The following is a 20,098-nucleotide window of genomic DNA, read 5'->3' on the forward strand; positions in this document are numbered from 1 at the left end:
TTACCGAATGTTCAATTACCGGTTGCTGGACAACCTGGCGTTCCTGCTCCCCAGAATAAAGCTCCTGTACCTCCTGTGGTCAATATTAATGTTCCTTCGGCACCCCCTCTTCCAGGGTTGCTGGTTTCTTTACCTTTACCTGTATCACTTACACCTGCTAGTTCACAGGCTACTTTGCCTGAAACTCCTACTGTTTCTGTCCTATCCGTTCCAACTGCTACTGTGTTTTCTACTTCTGCTAGTATTATGACTCCACTTTCTGTTCGTCGGAGAATCACTGATTCTGTCTCGAATATTCCATCTCCCTTTTATAAAACTCTGATTAAGACTCCTACCTCTGACTCTGTGCAGAGACGTAGTCAGCTTCCCAGTACTGAAGAACGGGGAATATTAGATTCCACAGCTCTTAGATGGATTTCGAAAAGTGGAAGATATAGTACTAGAGATGTATTAGATACATTTATGCAGTGGAAGGAACCGACACAAAGATATGTGTTCGACGAAATGTGTTCCCTTTTACTTGACGAATTAGAAGAAGATGTCTCTGAATCAAATTTAGAAGAATTAATTAGTGTTCAGAAAGAGTTTGCTGCTGGTACGATAGTTGGTGAGAATATAAAAGAAGCAATGGAACTAATTTTAAGTTATAGGAATGATCCATCCCTTCGTTCACCGAGGGACTTAGAGAAACATAGTACGAAACAGAATCGCCAATATCCAATGAGGGAGGTTCCTCCAATTTGGCGTGAAGCTGTGCAAGCTAATGTAAACCTTGGTATTGTTGCCGCTCCGGCGCAATTCCAGAGAGTGTGGATACACATTCCGTGGAAGCGAGCCGAAGTATTAGCAGTAAAACAGGCCTTGCCAGATCCGCGTAAAAATCCAGCCGGATATTATAAGGAGTTAACACAGACAGTTGAGGCTTGTGTGATGAATCTAGCGGACATTGACATGTTATTTGGGAACGTAGTTCCGCAACCAATTTGGGCTAAAATTCGTAGAGAGAATCATCCAGTTGCCCTAGGTGGTGATTGGGCAGCTATAATTGCGGCGGATGGTCAACAAATAGGTGGTTCCAAACCCGAACCTCTAATTGCTGATTTACCAGGCAGAAAAATCGAATTAATGAAGACTCTAATGCCAGCATTGCGCGTTAACTGGGACAAGTTGTCCGCATGCAAGCAAAAGAAGGACGAAAGTGTTTCCGACTTTTTCACAAGGTTCGAAGAGACTTTCGTGGATCATAGTGGTCAAGATATGAGCACAGAAGGAGGACAGAGACTATTTGTTGATAAATTTGTGCACAATCTGTTGCCAGAACTTAGTAATAAATTGAAAGATTCAGAGAGTGCGTGCCCAGTACTATGAAAATAGGGATAAAGAGGAGAGGGAAAAGTCAGAAAAGAAGACGAAAGATTTAAAAACTAAAGTTCTTTTGCAGCAAGTGTATCCGCCTCGCACAAATCAGACTAATACGCAGCAAGGGTCATATCAAAGGACAGATTTTGGTTCTCAGAGACCGCAATACCAATGGAATCAATGTGCATATTGTAAGAAGGAAGGTCATTATAAGAATGAGTGTCCTGTCTTAGCGCAGAATAACGCTGCGGCAGCTCAGAGAGGTCGTGGTGGTTTTATGCAAAATTCTAGAGGTCGAGGACGAGGTGCTATGCCTCCACAAACGAACGATCGCCCTTCTAATCATTTTGATCAGCGAAATAGTCAGTCTGCTCAACAAAATAGATCTCAGCAGTATCATGTTGAAGACTATTGTGAAACTGATGAAGGATTTCAGCAAAATGAGTACTAGGACAGCCAAGGACAAAGAGAGGGAGTAGTATCAGTTCCAGTAGATCAGAGTGGGCCTTATGTCACAGTAGCAACATCAGGTGTAGTCGAACCGTTTCTGTTGGATAATGGTGCAGCAAAAAGTTCTATTATACATGAGAAACTCCCTGGCGCACCTTTGTCTGGCTTAACAAATGTTTCTGTAGGTTTTTCAGGCGCCCCTGTTTACAACCCTGTATCTGGTCCTTTGTCTATTTCTGTTGGACCCCATCAATTGAAAGCACCCTTGATTTTGACAACAGGTTGTAATGAAAATCTGCTTGGTTTAGACTTGTTAAAACGACTATATGCGACATTGTACTGTTCTCCGGAAGGAGTACAGCTTACGTTGGGTAAAAGAATCACCTCTCCAATGTACTTGTCGATGGATGCACTCCCACCAGAGCTGCGTTCTCTCCCTGATACTCTTTGGGCGACTGGTCCTAACGATGTAGGTCTTTTAGAAATTCCACCATATGTAGTTACTTTGAAAGCGAATGTCAAATTTCCACGAATCCCACAATTCAAAATCTCTAGTGAAGGTGAACGGGCACTGCTATTAATTGTGCAAGATTTAATCGAGAAAGGTGTAGTAGAAGAAACTAGAGGAAATGTCTGTAACAGTCCTGTATTGCCAATTCTAAAACGTACTGATCCTTCAAAACCTCCAGTATATAGGTTTGTAATAGATCTTAGGGAGGTTAACAAGATTGTAATTCCACAGTTTCCTGTGGTTCCAGACATAACTGCATTGTTAACGTTAATTCCTGCTACAGCCACATGGTTTTCAGTTATCGACTTGAAGAATGCATTTTTCAGCATTCCGATAGCCGAGGAAAGCAGAGATATTTTCGGCTTCACTTTAGGAGGATGAAGCTTCAGGTTTAAACGTGCTCCACAAGGGTATTGTGAAAGTCCGTCCATTTACAGGCAGGCATTAAAAAGTCAGTTAGATTCTTTTGTACTTCCTCCTGGTTCTGCTTTAGTGCAGTATGTAGATGATCTTCTAGTGGCTGCCGATGACAAGGAAACTTGCAAAGCAGCTACAATTTCGTTATTGCATCATTTGTCTAAATTGAATCACAAGGTGTCACCTTCAAAAATGCAATACTGTTGCCAAGAAGTGACCTACCTAGGTCATCTCTTGTCAAAGGAGGGAAGGAAGTTGACCCCAGAGAGAATAAAAGCAATTACGCAGATGAATGTTCCCTGCACACAGAGAGAAGTACGTGCCTTTTTAGGTATTACCTCTTACTGTAGGCAGTGGATCCCAAATTTTTCTCTTTTAGCAAAACCGTTGGTAGCTTTGACTGGGAAAAATGTTCCGAGTCCGGTCCCATGGTCTGCTGAATGTCAGGAGAGTTTTTCTGAGCTACGAAATGCACTATGTTCAGCTCCTGTATTGGGTACACCCGATTACAGTAAACCATTCACGCTCTATGTTCACGAAAGAGAAGGTTGCGCGTTGAGTGTTCTGACACAGAGATTTGGTGATAAACAACGCCCTTGTGCGTATTTTTCATCAACATTAGATCCGGTAGCTAGAGCGTTGCCTAGTTGTTTGAGAGCTACAGCGGCAGCTGCGGCTTCCATTCGACAATCTGCTGGGTTGGTGATGAACAACATGCTAGTGGTTATGGTTCCTCATGCTGTAGACACACTCATGAATCGAACCAAGACGCAACACCTTACCAGTGCTAGATTATCTGGCTACGAGCTGACACTGCTAGCGAGTCATATTCAGATCAAAAGATGCAATGTATTGAATCCAGCAACATTGTTGCCGACTAATCAGGAGTCGAGTGATTCTGAACCCCATGATTGTTGCTTTAGAACCGAGGAGGAGACAAAAGGACGAATTGATCTTAAAGACACTCCGTTGTCAGATAAATGTGCGGAGAGAGTGGTGAGAAATTGCATGGTATGCCTGCTGCATAATCCTGGCAAGGGAATCCCCACACCTGCAGGTCACTTCGCTCCTCCTTCTTGCCCCTTTGAAGTGATCCAGTTAGACTTCATTCACATGGATCGTTGCAACAATCTAAAATACGTCCTAGTGGTAGTTTGTGCTTTCTCCAGATGGATCGAAGCATATCCACTAAAGGACAATACTACTTTGTCCTCTGCCAAAATTCTTCTCAAGGAATATTTCCCTAGGTATGGCCTGCCACGGATTGTATGGTCAGATAACGGAAGTGAGTTCGTAGGGAAAGTTATGCAGAGTGTGTGTGCCGGTTTAGATATTAAACAAAAGTTCCACAGTGCGAACCACCCCCAGTCTGCTGGTTTAGTTGAGGGTTACAATGGCACCCTCAAGCTAAAACTCGCTAAAATACAGGCATCCACGGGTTTGTCCTGGCCAGATGCACTACCCTTGGCATTGTTATCCACGAGAGCGACTGTGCATTCTAGAGTAGGGCTTAGTCCTTACGAAATAGTTTTTGGTCGTCCCGCTAATGTTTGGGGGGTGCCTAGGCCAAAAGAATTTAGACAGCTGGAATATCCAATGTTGATTGATTACCTTTTCGATTTGACTGCTAAATTGAGTCTTATTCACCAACAGGTTTTCGATGCATTGCCAAAGCCTCCGGAGAGTCCAGGTCATCAGCTGAAACCTGGGGACCAAGTCGTCATCAGAAATTTTGCAAGAACGAAAAATCTTCAGCCCAGATTCGTTGGCCCCTTCCAGGTGTTATTAACGACGAGAACTGCTATTCGTGTGGCCGGACGGAAGAATTGGATACACACGACACACGTCAAACGTGTGCCCCTGCCACTTCCTTACGACAACTGGGGGAAGAAAGGAATCGGTGCCTCTGAAGCAGAACAAATACCCAGGTTTCTTCCTTTCAGCGATGCAGAACTAATCACTGATACACCGAACTCTGGCTCTCCTTCTGAAACTACTCTTTTGAACTCTGAACATTTGCCATCTGCGAACGTGAACATTGCAACTTCAGCTGAAAATACACTGTTTCCAGATCAAACAGTTCCTGCAAAACTGAGATACAATTTACGATCTCGCAATATGGACAAATAAAGCAGGAAACTGCCTATTTTCACATTTGAATTTTCATACATTGCCTCCAGCCAGGAAGTTTACTATTGTTTTGTTGTTTTAAAATTGCCTTGCCGTCTGGGGAGCCGTAGGGTCGTGGCTGTGTGCCTAGTTGAATCTGCGGGGATCAGACACAAGGTCGATCTTTCTGTTAGTTCTGGGAACTCCCAGGGCTGATAGAGGCATTTTCATCTACGTACACATCATCAGTGGTCGCGAGCAGATTGTAGAAGATGGAGCTTCCTGAGCTGCAACGAGAGAATGTAATTTATGTTCGCAGAAATAGACTGTACAGAATACTTCACAGCAAATGCTTTCTAATGCAATGTGCAGTTACGTTTTTAATTGTTTTGATAACGTTGGTGGGTGGAATCGTCTTTGGTGTGCATTTGATTTTTATGCCGGTAACTACAGTACCTCCCCTTGATCCTGCTACTTCTACTGTTTCTTCTATGCATTCTTTTCACTCGTTTCCTGAACACGAACAAGCTCGACGTTCAGAATTTATTAACAATACATTTGTACAGCTCTTACATCAACACCAACTGGTAGTTAACACTACAGACTGCTGGGTGTGTGGCTTGATACCCCACACTATGGATAAAGGCATTCCCTATCTAGTCTTGCCTTTTAGCTATAATGGATCATTTCAGGCCTTTCAGACCATTTTTGCCTATGCCCTTGAGACCTATCCACCGCGTCCACCTCGTTCCACTAAATACAACTCAGCCAACAAAGCTTTAGTCCAGGGAATTATTGACATGATTAAAGACGTCAATAATACTCCATCTTACCCTAGAGATGAATTACGGGTATATTTGAGTTGGAACTCCACAGAGTATCGCCTTAGTTTGGGAGAAAGCAAGCGTAAAAGCTCCACTCCAGTCTGGGTCGTGCCTCACCGAGGTCAGGTCTGTTTGCAAGGAAATGGGAGAAATCCGAGAGCTCAGCTAGGGAGGAGTGAGTGCGTTGAGACTTACGTGTTTCCGTCTAACTCTTCCCCTGCCTTTCTTACTGCTAGGGGTACCTACTTCATCTGTCAAGACAGAGCGTATACATGGCTGCCTGCTGACTTCTCAGGTTCATGTTATATTGCTCGATTGTTGCCTCCGACATACACTGCTTCTTCAGATTTTCACAAGACCAGAGTAGCAAGAGGTGTTTTCAGCAAGGAAGATACCGCTGGTCAGGAAGCTGGAGACTTCTTCAAAGGTTTCCTTCCGTTCTGGGGGCCTATGGCCAATAGTAGAAATCTACGTCAGCTAACACGGGTAGTTGAATCTACTATTACAGAAACTGCTGGTGCCCTTAGTAACTTAACAGCTGAGCTTCAGGCGGATCGACTCATGACGTTGCAGAACCGTATGGTTCTAGACGTAATACTTGCAGATCGAGGTGGGGTATGCAGAATGATCCAATCGAGCTGCTGTGTTTTTATTCCCAATAATGCTCCGACTGTCTATGAGGCGATCTCTAAGCTACACAAGATTTCCGACTCTATACACGTAGACAAGGGAAACTGGTCCTTCATGGAGTGGTTTTGGACTTTGATATCAGCGTGGGGATGGAAGGTTCTGATGGTCATTGGTGTCATCCTATTATTTCTATTCTCATGCTGCCTGATTATCCAGTGTGGTCCCGCTATGTGTAGTCTTTGTGCTGCAACATGTTTCAGAAAACCACCTGCGTTTGGAGAAAAGGCGCGAGAAAGAATGATGATACAACAACATGTCACTGACCTGATGAGCATAGAGATGGACTCGGACATAGAGTAATTGCCTACGTAAGGGCAAAAGGAGGGTCTGAGGTTCCGTGACGATTTGAACCCGTGTTTTCAATATTGTCGTAAATGCATAATTTTGGTATCAGTGAACCGCAAATGATCCATTTAGCATATCCTGGTGTTTTCGCTATGCTACGAACAAGAGCACTCCTGTTATGAACACATTTCTGATCTACCCATGGCATCCATCTTAGATCACGGAAGCCATTTTGTGTTTCTTGCCCTCACGTAGACAATGGACACGCAGTGACCCCTTTCACCTAAGGACACGTAAGCTTTAGCCGGAGATTCACCTTACTAGTGACACGTGCACCTTAGAACAGAACACGCCATGGCTGCATGACTCGACAAAAGCTGCCTCCTCTGCCCGAGGCCAGCCCTGCTATACTGGTTCTCGTGTTCGTTGGCCTGATCATGATTAGGCGGCCGAAGCTGGTAGCCTTGCCCATTTACGACCCACAAACATCTCTTATCCTGCTTTTCTATCTTCTGCACCTGGCTCTGCTCCTTTCCTTCTGGGCCTTTATTAGGGGGAGGTAACGAAATTTACGATGAGGCGGTCCGGGTCTTGAATGAAAAGCTGACATGGGATTATGATGGAATGGTGGGAACCCCTCGTTCGTAATGTTTTGACATCAGATATTGTAGACGATTCCTGTGCAACGCCAAATATTTATTGTTTAGAACACAAAGGTTTGGGAATGTACTAACATGTAAAGAATTTGCCTGAAGCCCAATTTTTAGTATATAAGGAGCAACCCTTTTTGTACAAATCGAACAGGCTCCTAGATTCTGCCCGTGTGTAGTTTCTGTGACTTCTGTGTCCCTGCAGTAATAAACCTTTGGTCTTTGACGCCACCATCGAGAAGCCCGTGTTTCTGTTTATTTGTGCACCGAGACAGGTAGAACTCCGGGGTCTTCGGGTGTTATCCCTGACACCTCTGGACGGAACCAAAAAGTCCAGAACTCCACACTAGCCAACTGGACTATGGAAACACCCTCTACGCTGGAACCACAGCCAAACTACAGAAAAAACTCCAACGCATCCAAAACGCCTCAGCCAGACTCATATTGGACATCCCCCGTCAAGCTCACATTACCGATCACCTGAAAGACCTCCACTGGCTCCCCGTCAACAAGAGAATAACGTTCCATCTCCTCACCCACGCACACAAGGCCCTCTACGACCTAGGACCCGAATGCCTCAACACACGTCTGTCCTTCTACACACCCACCCACCAACTACGATCATCCAATCAAGCCCTAGCCGCAATTTTGCGCATCCACAGATCCACCATGGGAGGAAGATCCTTCTCCTACTTAGCGGCCAAAACCTGGAATTCTCTCCCCACTCCCCTCCGCCTTACACAGAACCACCTTTCTTTCAGAAAGCAGCTTAAAACCTGGCTATTTGATAAGTAATGCACAACCCTCCCCCAAGCGCCTTGAGACCCTCTGGGTGAGTAGTGCGCTATACAAATTCCTGAACTTGAACTTGAACTTTAGGATAATGCACCTGATGCCAAGACCTGTAAATGTACTATTATAGTGTTAATTTGCAGCTGATAGGTTTGCATCCCTTCATATTAGCTAGTTGGTTACTGCACCTAGTACTGAGAACAATATTGACTGTGGGCAGAAGGTTTGCTTTTATTCATGGGTGGCTCCTTATGTCAGAAGGAGTACCATCACGAAAGGTTTGATTGTTATTCAGAAAATACATTATTATCTTTCTCAATCCTATTTTTCTTCTGAATCATGCTCTATTTGCAGTCTCCATTTGTTTTCCCTCCCATGTGTGGCCCCCAATTCCCTCAACGCATTATCCCCCTTCTACAAAGGCCCAAATTGTTTGGGATGATGAAGGTAGGAGCTGCATCCCATCTGCTCCTAGCTTGGTTAATTAGCTCATGTCACTAATACAAAATAATTCAACAAGTAATAGCAATAGATCTTGCATTAAAGTGCTACTGCACTAAAACACAAACATGCAGATATGCATTATTGCACTTTTTGTGTTTGCAAGCGTTAGCTCTTTAAAGCTAGGCCAATTGACATTGCCAACGTTCATTCTATATGCATTTTGAATTGTTAATTAAATATAATGCTATAATGCCATTTCTAGTGCCTATGCATGTCCAGACCTGTTTAGTCTCGCCTATTGCAGCGCATGCGCTTGCGAGAGATATTCCACTCTAGAAGGAACTTGGAACTCGCCCACTGCTTATCATTTGTTTGCTTCAATATCACTCTTATTTGCTGACTTGTAATTGGCCAACACATGCCAGCTTCATTTTCTCTTGTTTCATGTGGAGCATGGACTAAGTACTGATTGCTTCATCTTGATTAGTATACTTCTGCTGTGATTGAGGGACTATATTTCTTTTTTCCTTCTTTTCGTTGAGTTACTTTTTATCTGCCTTCTGTCTTATTTCTGTCTGCTTGCTTCTTACCTCCCACCAACCGTCGTCTGTGTTGCTTCTTTCCTCCAAACCCATCCCTACTGGTGTCTGTGTTGCTACTTTCCTCACACTCCCCCTCTCCTGTTGTCCGTGTTGCTTTTTCATTTCCCATCCCACCCTCCCATTGTCCTTGTTGCCTATTACCTCCCACCCCAACCCTCCGTTGTTCATGTTGCATCTTGATTCCCACCCACCCACCCCTACCCTCCCATTGTCCATGTTACTTATTCTCTTCCACCCACACCATCCCTTGTCTGTGTTGATCCCATCACCAACTGCCAAAAGAATAAAACAAAGTGCCAAGACATGTCCAGCACTGGCTTCATTGTATATTTATTTCCATTTGCCGATTCCCTTCCTCCCTTCTTCTAGTTGATCATGTTGCCCACACTCTCTAATAAAAAAACAAGCACTTTGATGCACCAGTGCTGGCCACGTAATAGAGCTTTTTCCTCGCTGCCCATTCTATTCCACCTTCCTTTCTGTTGTCTGTGTTGTCCACCAACCCTTAGAAAGAAAATAAGGGCTATGAAGCCTCCACTGCTGGCTGTGTCATATTGCTTTTTTTTTTCTTTCAGTGCAGCTCCTGTACAACATAAATAAAACAAACATTGTCAAAGCAAAAAGATCTTGCATTGGTAAGACCTATTGGCTTTGCCAATGCGTATTTCACTCCTCAGGTCTATACTTAATGGTCTTTTAGAAGTGGGAAGCAACAGGACGCCTGCCATACGTCTGAGAAATGTGTTATTTTGCCAACATCACCTTTTCCTCACCTCATTTAGAGAAGGGCTAAATACTTTGTTTCGTATGATGGAGCCTGAACTGGCTCTGATAACCCAGTGTTTGCCCAAGGACTACTCAGCCACCAGGCTTCTTAGCAATAAAAGACTTGCCCGAATTATGGCAGGCTTACCCAATGTTGATTTTCCTGTTTGTGACCACTGTGAAAGCCATTGTTTTTTTTTTTTTTTACAACAAATGCCTGATTTGAGGGTTGTTTCGAAAATCAGAAAAATTGCTCACTGGTTCACCACAAGCATTTGCAATGCAATAGGTCTCGCATTATTAATGAGCTATTGGCATTGCTAAATAATGCAACACCAATTGCTCAAACTTTAGGAATGCGAGACCTATTGCATTGCAAATGCTTGTTATTATTATTATGTACTGGTCTGAACCATCGCAGCTGACTATAAATGCTTCCAAAGTGGGTACTTAAGCACCATAAATTGGGCAAATGTAACACTCTTTAGAGCGCTTAGAAGCGCCACAAGTGCGATGCTTAGCGTTACAAAAAAAAAAGAATGGAATGTTCAGACTCCTTAATTAGGAAAAAAACGGAAGGTAGAGGAGACAGAAAGTGACACTCTGGAAAATATTTTGCTATGATGGATTGGAGTACTCTAGGTAGCAGAGAATATACAGGAAGCCATTCCAGTTTGGAAACAACATAAAAAAGCAATTCCTGTCTTGTGACTCAGCAGAAAATGGTCTTTTACACAGAAGGCAGTCTTCAGAGTATTTCGATAGACTTTAGATTTACTGTAAGTACACCAGGTGAGTGGAATCTTGATTCCTTCCAAAGTGCTGAGTGATCAACGTACATTCTGTTTCTATGCCCAACTATCTTGTGTGCAAGGATAGCATGGACGTTGTGGTGACAAGAGAAGCACAATGAAACGCTTAGGCACTGCTCTTAAAATGAGTTTGTAATTGCCCCTGAGACAGATACACATATCCAGTGCATACTATTGCAAAATCACACAATCATACCCGTATTTGTCAATAGGACAAAACAGGTTCCAATAATACCTTGAAAAAGTCTCTTGGTGCAGCCTTCAGCTTCCGTCAAGCGTTGGAACAGAAAGAGGACATGTGTGACCTATATTAAACTACCACTTTTGAGATCTGAGAGGTTCAATTCCAATGGGAACTACTTTTCAGTTTAGCCTTTCTATGTTGATGAATAGGATACTATTGCGTTTGGTAAAACTAAGTAAACTAATTTAAACTGTAGCATCGAGTAACCAGAACAGTGGCAGCGAGCGCCATGTTTCAAAACATATTATGGTGCGGTCACCAACGTTTCTGCAGTTCAAAATGAAAAGGTTCGTTTCTGAGATGGGATTGACAACATTAAATAATGTCCGCACAAGTAGGTTTTTATGCTTATTAATCGTTAAAACTAGGACTCCCTTTCCCTCCTGGTAAAATGTTCTCGCGCGCAGTAGTTCTGCACTTTGTGCTCTTCAGCCGGAAGCGGAAGTATTCGCCGGTTCAGCTAGAGCCGCGGACCAGCTGTTCTGGGCGTTCTTGACTGTTCCTTCCATCTGCTGTAGCTATGGCCGTCAATAACTCGTCCGATCCGCGGAGGGCCAACAAGATCCTACGGTGAGTTAAAATGGTACATGGGAAAAGTAATTCTGGGATACCCAGGTGGGCTGGGCGTTCCTCAGAACTGTAGAGCAGGCATACGTAGTTTGGCATCTGTGGGGAGGGTAGATGCCAGGAGAATGGTCATGAATGGCAAAGTTGAAAGGACCCGAGCACGAAATGGTATTAGTATAGCAAAGCAAAACGGAGGTAAGAATATAAGCCTTTAGCATGGATGGAAAGTAGGGTGACGACCTTTCACTAATCATGTTTTTGACGGTAGCCGAAAAGGTTCTGGACAAAGTGCCTTGTTTTACCGACACAAATTGTGGAAAAAGTGCTAGCGTTACGGATACATTAAATTAAAGCTTGCCGGCTAGTTTATGCAGGTAGACAGAAGTGGTATCCCTCTCGCGTACCTAATCATTTTCATTGTCCTAAGAGGCTTAATACGTCCCTTGACTTGAATGGGATATTCCGCCACAATTCTCGGTTTTCATGCTACTTGGGCTCTTAAACTGACAAATACAACATACGAAGAAGCGTAGCTCGTACACATCAAATTCAGATGCCCTTTACTGCAACGTGACAGACACTCTTGTTTGTACCGCCTAGTTATGCTAACCAAATCTGTTGAGCGATATTGTCTGATAAAATACTTTACTTTTACTCCGGGAAATATCTATTCATTTTGTGGGCATTTGAATAGTAGTGCTCGTGAACGGCACAGCTCTCATAAAAGCTGTGGGGAGGAGAAATGCGAGACACGGCCTGGCGGCCGTGAAATGTGAAGCAGTGGGCGGGGGAGCGGATGGGGGAGGAGAAATGGGAGACACGGCCTGGTGGCCGTGAAGTCTGAAGCAGTGGGGGGAGCAGATGCCTTTGAAGTGAAGCTCTCGGAGGCAGGCGGCTCGGAAGCGAGGGAAAAGCGCGTGCTTGTGTTCACGTGAACTGTTTGAAATCCGCCCGATGGTTTGAGAACTTATTTTGCCCACTATAATTTTCCCCTATCCATTCCTTGCGGAATGGGATAGGCGAGACCTAATAGGATAGTGGCCCAGGCAGCATTGCAACGCTTTGTCAGGGAAACAATCTCATCAAAAATTCCTCACAGAACAGCGGTGAACTTTAAATTTGGTTGGTGTGAAGCCGCAAGGCTGCTAGAGGCAGGGCCACAGCCACCCAAGCTCTTCGATTGCTCGTCTGGCAAACAATAAATTACCCCCTTAGTACAGAGTTTTGCTATTTACTCTTAGGCCACTTCCCCTTTTATCACTCCTTAAGCCTTTGTGTCTGCTTACTGAGTTTGTGGACTGTTCAGGTTTTCTAACTTTTGGCAACAATTTGATGTGATTCACAAAGCAACGCTGACATTTAAGCAGTCGTTGACAAATGCCTACGCTTCTGATAGATTTCCAATTTTTTATTATACACAAATCATTTATCTCACCATATATAGGCTACTTGCTGAGTGAAAAGGAGCTCACAGACACTTTACTCACAGTCACTTTATAGGTTTATGAAGCCACTACATTGTGTTTAGGAATTAAATTGCCCTGAAAGAATCCATTATTTTCAATGAAAAGCTCACTCTGCCTCGAGTACTTACAGAATGTAGCTATGGTTTACCAAATGAAGGTACCATAGTGGGGTTTGTGGGTGCATACTATCAGCAGATTACATCAGTGAACATAATGTTTGCCTTAAGGTTTAGGCAGAGAAAGCAATTGCCCCCAATATAGAAGATTTCTTGCAGTTTGACAGGCCACAGCCCTATTGTGCAACCCGACATAAACTAAAGTATTTAATGTGTAACAGAACATGTGTGTAACATTTTGAGTGCATTTTACTGTAACTTCATATTTCCTCTATTGTCTCTGTTGGTGTAGGAGTTCTCCTTGTTTATAAGGGATGTCCGGCTTAGGCCTTTGAGAGGGGAATAACAGAAAAAGAAACCAGGTTTAAGATTATTACTCACTGACAAATGGCTATCGGAAGATCCTCATTACCATGAATATGTATCAATTTATCTTGTGGGTGGACAGCTTGACAATCTGGCTTGTATGTCACATTCTAAGACCTACAGTAGAGACTCCTGATGTTGACCGTTCGGTGTTGAGTTAACTGTTTTCTTCTTGGAGTTTAATCTAAAACTATCTACGATTTGAGAATTCCTTTGCTATTTTCTAGTGAGATGACTTTACCTTGATACCTTCTTAAAGGGAACACATGAATGAGTTTAATATCCACATGTTGAAGAGTCAAACACAAAACCATTGAAAAATGAAAGAAAACATTCTGTACCACTCGATGAGGCTTAGCTTTTCGATGTATCAACCTATCCGGTGGAATGATGGACCATTACACTTCTTGCAAAGATCAATACCTGTACAAAGAGATCATTTGAGCAGTGATTGAATGCTTTACAAAACTGATGCATACTCACCTTGCAGAAGCAACAACCATGTATTTGTCGAACCATGTTCTTTCTGGTTTCATCTAAGATAACAATTTGTTATTACAGCTACAGTTCCCGGTTCAGCCGCACCTTTTTTCTGTAGTGATTAGGAGATTGGCACAAAATATCGGTGTCATTGCTCTGAAGATACAGCAGATTGTTTACATGTTTGCCACTTCTCTTTGGTGATGTGATTCAGCAAAACATGTATTATACTTGTCTCTTTTGATTCCAGGCATACTGCACCGTACTGTACATGAAGCCACGGATGCAGATTTACTTACGGCAGAGAAGGGTGAGGACTTATCTGATCACTAAGAACCTGGCCAATGTGAAATGGGACTTCTACAAGCCCAGCTTCACTGTATCCTTCACAAGGTCCACTGGCAACATCTGATATGTAGGATATTGATTAACATGTGTTTAGTGCTCAGATGTGGTCCTTTTGCATCTAAGGTGTACTTTCCATCTATTGTCAGAATGCCCTTGAGACCAGATTCTGGCATACAGAAACTGTTCTGATTAGCCCCCTACCTTCACTGACAAAAACTATGTCCATCCTCTCACTTCATGAAGTGTAGCAATCAGACATTCTTTGCCATACTGTGTGGTGGCCACTCTGTCAGCAAGTTTGGAATTTATACAGTGGAGTTGACAGAAATAAATTGTCCAAGTTTTTCTGGTTGTCTAGAGATGTCCAATGCAGCTGCAGGAATGCAATCCAGTGGTAGAGTTTAAAGATATCCACTGACGATGCACACAAGTTGCAAATAGATTAATTGTATGCTAACTTATTGTATGCGGATATCCACAAAACACTACTTGTTAGTGGTCCTCATGGGCCTATATTGGATACCCCTTACCATGCACCACTATCATCAAAGAATGCTCACAAGATATAAAGTAGTCCATGAATCAGCCTGGGTAAAGCTATATATACATCTGGAAACACTCGAACCACTTCCTGATACTCCGCACAGCAGCAGACAGGCGAGGAAAGAGACACAGACCTCCGAGGTATTTCAAGTGGGCAGTGATTTTATTGTAAGTGACCCAACACGTGTCACAGTTGAAAACACCATCAACTACATTTAAAGTGCATAGTGCCCCTCCCACACTTGACATCACGAGTCACATGTGCAAAGACATAGAAAACATCCTAATGTGTTTTCTTCACTTGGATCACAACGTTACAAGAAGGCATATAAAATTTAAACTTCTTTTGACACACGCTAGGTTTTTATGTATACATATATATAAATACCTGAGCAACTTACCCACGGTATAATTTATCATTATAATTGAAATGGGGGGTAGGCTGGAAGTGGGTATATTTTTAAAGTACTTAGATATAGAGTTGAAGTTAAGATTAGTAAATCCTTACCTCCCTCTGAGAACTTTCCTGTCAATATTTTCTCCCTCAATAGTGTAGTCACAATATTGTGACCCGTATGTATTTTGGATTTGATTCGCTACTACAAGCCTGAAACACTGATAAATGCAGATACGAGTTTTGACTCAAAGAACTGGAATGTCTATAGAGCTTCAATGAGGATAGAGTGGTGTGAGCTACAAGCATTGGAATGAAGCACTGTCTCTGTATAATTGTTTTTTTTATTGTGAATTAAGACAAATGTTCTCATGATGTTTTTGAATGCTATGGTGGACCCATTAATCTTGTTAGTGACGTCTTATGTATCTGAGCATCTGTTACACGAAAGCAAGTGGGATGAGGGAATGAAAGGTATTAGACATAAAAGGGTGCAGACAAAGATATTAAGGGCCATATTTACCAAAGCTTTGCGTCTCGTTTGCACACGCTATGAGGTGTAAAAGCAGCACAACCCTTAAGATGCTATTTATCAAATCATGCAAGGCCCCCTTGCATGGCCCTGAGTGGCAACGCAATGCAAAGCAGCGCTTCGTAAGTCGCTGCGTTCCATTACTCTGCCCCACGGAGGCATTCCATGGGTTCCGCTTGGGTGTTACTTATTAAGGCAACGATGGTCCCTTACAAGCATTGAATACACAAATAATGAAACATACACGTAGTCATTTCTATATTGTAAATGACATGCCCAGCCGGGCAGAGGTCTAGTATTTACTTTTCAAACAATGGTAAACAGAATTCACAAACAGTATTCAAGGTGGGGCACAAGCCTGTACCCGTCTTATCACACACTTAAACATCAGGGTGTTACAGCGCTAAAAGATATGGTTTTTGGCGCATTTCCAGATTTACCATAAGTGGTGGACCTGGGAATGCGCCAAAACAGTTACTTCTCACCAGGTGAGACAAAAACGGGATGAAATATCTTTATTTCTTCTTGTGTTTTCCTCCTTTTATGTGTGTTGTCTTCTGCAGCACATATAGAAAGTGGAAAATGTCTCAAGGGATTGTTTTGTGCAAGAAGGTTCCTCTTCCTGCACAAAACCAATCCAGCTAAAAACAACCTTCAAAAGACGGTAGCCACTGACCTGCAATAAACATTTTAAACTAAAAAAAATTCCATCACATATCATTTTATTAATGCATTTGCAACAATTTCTATTAACCTTTTGTGTGCTTGTGATGGAACCGTTCCGTCACGAGCCTCGGGTGGGCTGTGCTGGTGACAAAATGGTTCTGTCACGGCCCGCTCGCCGCGCCTGCGCGGTGCGTATTCCGCACCTGCGCTGACGTTCTAAAGAGCGGGCGGGGCCGTGACGGAACCGTTCCATCATAAGCACAGCCCACCCAAGGGCCGTGACGGAGCGGTTCCGTCATTAGTACGGGAGCGCCGTGCGGCCCCGCCTCCACCTTAGCGCTGCGGCGGAATAGCCACCGCAGCTAAGGAGTTAAAGGTTTAGTGAAACAACATTCTACACATATATCATAAAGCATAGCTGGATGGATATACTGCAGCATAGTAAACAGATTGAAATTATATTCTAAAATTGCATCTCCCAATAACATTATCTGGGAAGCCTATCTTGCTGAGATCGACACCATTTAATCAAACCTATCATGAAGTGGAAAAATCGGACGTGGGAACAAGACAAAGGTAACCATGATATTAGGCACCATTGAGGTTTTCATTCATCCCTGCTAAGCATTTCCTTGTCTAAATCGCAGTGGGTGTATAATTTTGCAAACATTCAATCATAAGTACATATCAATTCTGAATCAGATGCTCAGAAAGAGAACAAACATAGAAAGTTGCACCCCTAATGGGGTTCTACGAAATGACCATGTATTCCTCCTGGGCATAGCCAGCTAGATCAAATTTTACCCACCCTAAACAGGCTAAAGGTTCCTACTGGGCCTTTGATCGACCCTCCCCTCCAACCAGACTTTTTCATTCAAATAACTTTATTTCGAATCCACAAAGGAGTCAAAAAAGTATACACTGATATAAAATACATACATTGTCATAAAAATCCACAATACAACAGACTTCTCTCGGTAAGAGTCAGAGACCATGGGTGGAGGTAAAAGGTTGCAATTTATTAACATTAAGTCATAAATCATGAGATGGTCATCAGTGGTCGATCATTGATATACGCAGTAAATTGTTTAAGATCATAATAAATCTATCAACATTCTTAAATAATTGAAAGCCTTAAGCCAATTTGGCACCACCGTAAATCACCTTTGACAGCATAATCCGACACAGGTGCCTGTCCATGCGGTGGGTGTGAAGGCTCCTTGGGTTGTGCTCAGCAGCTTCTAGGCTTGCCTTGTTACCGATTTACACATCCAAAGCCTGGGCTGCAAGTGCCGTGTCTGCTTTGCGACTATCCGATTTGATGCTCTCCATTGCCCCCTACTGTCCCGGCCCTCAGGCATCCCAAGGACCACTGTTATGGCAAAGCTGTCCTTTCCGATGTCCTGCTGGCTGCCCTTATGTGTTATCGATGCAGTTTAACTGAGCTGTCTCCGCCGCTATGTCCCAGCCGTCAGTCTTCCCAAAGACCCCTGTTGTGGCAAATCTCCTTTTGCTGGCATATCAGCCATCCTTTTCCATTGCTGATGCAGTTTCTTCACGCTAGTACAACATTGTCTAGAACGGTTAATCACTGACAGGCTTATTTAGAAGGGGCCGTACTCCTGGTTAAAAAGTTCCATCTGGCCATTAACCCTCATGGTGGGTTATCTGTAACGATTCAGTCCGCTGATCATCAGGGGTAGGAAACTTGAAACTTGGGTAGGTACAAAGATTCTTTATATTATCTGGAATGCATACCCTCCATTCCAAATGTATTGCAGGCGTACCATCAAGGAACAGCTGTTTGAGTTGGAAGGTCACCTTAGTGGACCATTGCAGTGCTAGCAACCCCGCATTGTGCCAATATAGGGAAGAATAATATAGCATGAAAACTACCATACGCTTTTTGTGTGCATTCTTCCATTTAATCAGCATGGTTCTAATCACAAAATGATAAAGGTCAATGGATGAGAGCCGTGCATGCATAATGGGAGCAATGCTTCAGGGCACTTATGGGCTCTTTATTCGATGTTGATCCAGAAAGGGGGGAATGTTGTCTGTAGAAGGAAATAGGACAGATGTGCTAAATGGTGAGCTAGGTAAAAGGATTCCATATGTGGTAGCCTGAGTCCCCTCAGATGCAGTGTTTGCAAGAAATGTATGAGGTTTCAGTATGGGTCGCATACCTCCCCACATGTATGTTTTGATTTCAAAGTCAACCTAAGTTAGTAGGGATGTATGCATGAGTTATATATTACACCACAGTTGTCGTTGTCACAGAGCAATATGGATATGTACACTGTCTGCACCATGCCCCCATAGATTAATTGAGTCTTGAGCCATCTTGTAAAATCATTCAGAGTCCAACCAAGCTGAGGTTTCTGATTGTCTTCAATCATCCTTTCCAGTCATCTAATAATCCAAGCTGCAAGTTACTCAAGCCCTCTTGTGACCGACGTTCTATCACAGGCACAGATGATGGAGTGTGACATGGACAAGGCTCCACATTTTCAGTAATTTATGTCAAATCCTGAAAAGTATAACAATGATTGTACCGTTGACTTAAGAAAAGAAAGGAGAAATCAGGTCAAGTAACTGTCAATAAAATGTCATCAGTTAATCATGCCAATAGATGTGGCTAAATGGTATATGTCTTCTGAATTTCGATGACTGCAGACAGCAGTTAGAGGACTAGGAGAAAGGTAGGGGATAACCGGTAACCCTGACGTGTTCCCTGATCTTTCTATATTGGCAGAGAGTAGAATCCACAGGGAGTTGCACTGCTATTGTACTTTTGACCAATGCAACTTTCAAGGGTGCAAAAAAGATATTCCCATTTGACAAAGTCAAAAGTCTTCTCAACATCGAGTGAGAGAGGCAAAGCGTCAGTCAGAAGCCACTTAATTTGTCATAGGAGGTGTCTATGTAGGAGGTTCCAAAATGAAAGCCTTTGGACAAAGATTACCTGAGACACATGTACGAGTGACTTAATCACTTTATATAATCTAGTTGCAAGAGTTTGGCCAAGAACCTAACACCAATATTATTTAAAGAATAAGGAGCATGTTCACAAGAAAGTGGCGAAGCATGCCGTTAAGCCAAGAAGGCTAACGACACTCTTCACCACTTTAGAAACGCAGGGCTGCACCATACTAACTAGAATATGGTGCAGCCCTCGGTTTCCCCTAGTGCTGCTGCTAAATTTAGCTGCCTAGCGCCAACACAGGCACCCATAGTGCAAGGTGGCCTGTGTTGAGGGGAAGATTGTTAATGTGCAGGAAGGTCCCTTACTGTACATAAACAATCTTTAAATGCTGTTTTGTAACTTTTATGTGTGTTGCTCAGTGCAGCACACATAGAAGGTACAAACCAGCATTTTTTTAAAAATAATTGTTTATGCGCGGGAAGGGGAACCTTCCTGTACATAAACAACCATTGGTGGTTTGTTGTTTCTATGTGTGCTGCACAATGCAGCACACATGGAAACAGCACAAACAAGTAGAAATAAAGCATTTCTCCTTGTTTCGCCTGTTTAAGACCAGGTTTTCCCTAGTCTTAATTTTGGCACTGCCTCCAATTTACGCTGCTCTTGTAAATTGGGGGCAGTGCTAAAATCAATGGATGTTGCAGTGGAACACCCGCCACAACACCCATTGCCTGCCCCTT

The sequence above is a fragment of the Lissotriton vulgaris genome, chromosome 4_1 (genome assembly GCF_964263255.1).
Source record: "Lissotriton vulgaris chromosome 4_1, aLisVul1.2, whole genome shotgun sequence".
Lineage (NCBI taxonomy): Eukaryota > Metazoa > Chordata > Amphibia > Caudata > Salamandridae > Lissotriton > Lissotriton vulgaris.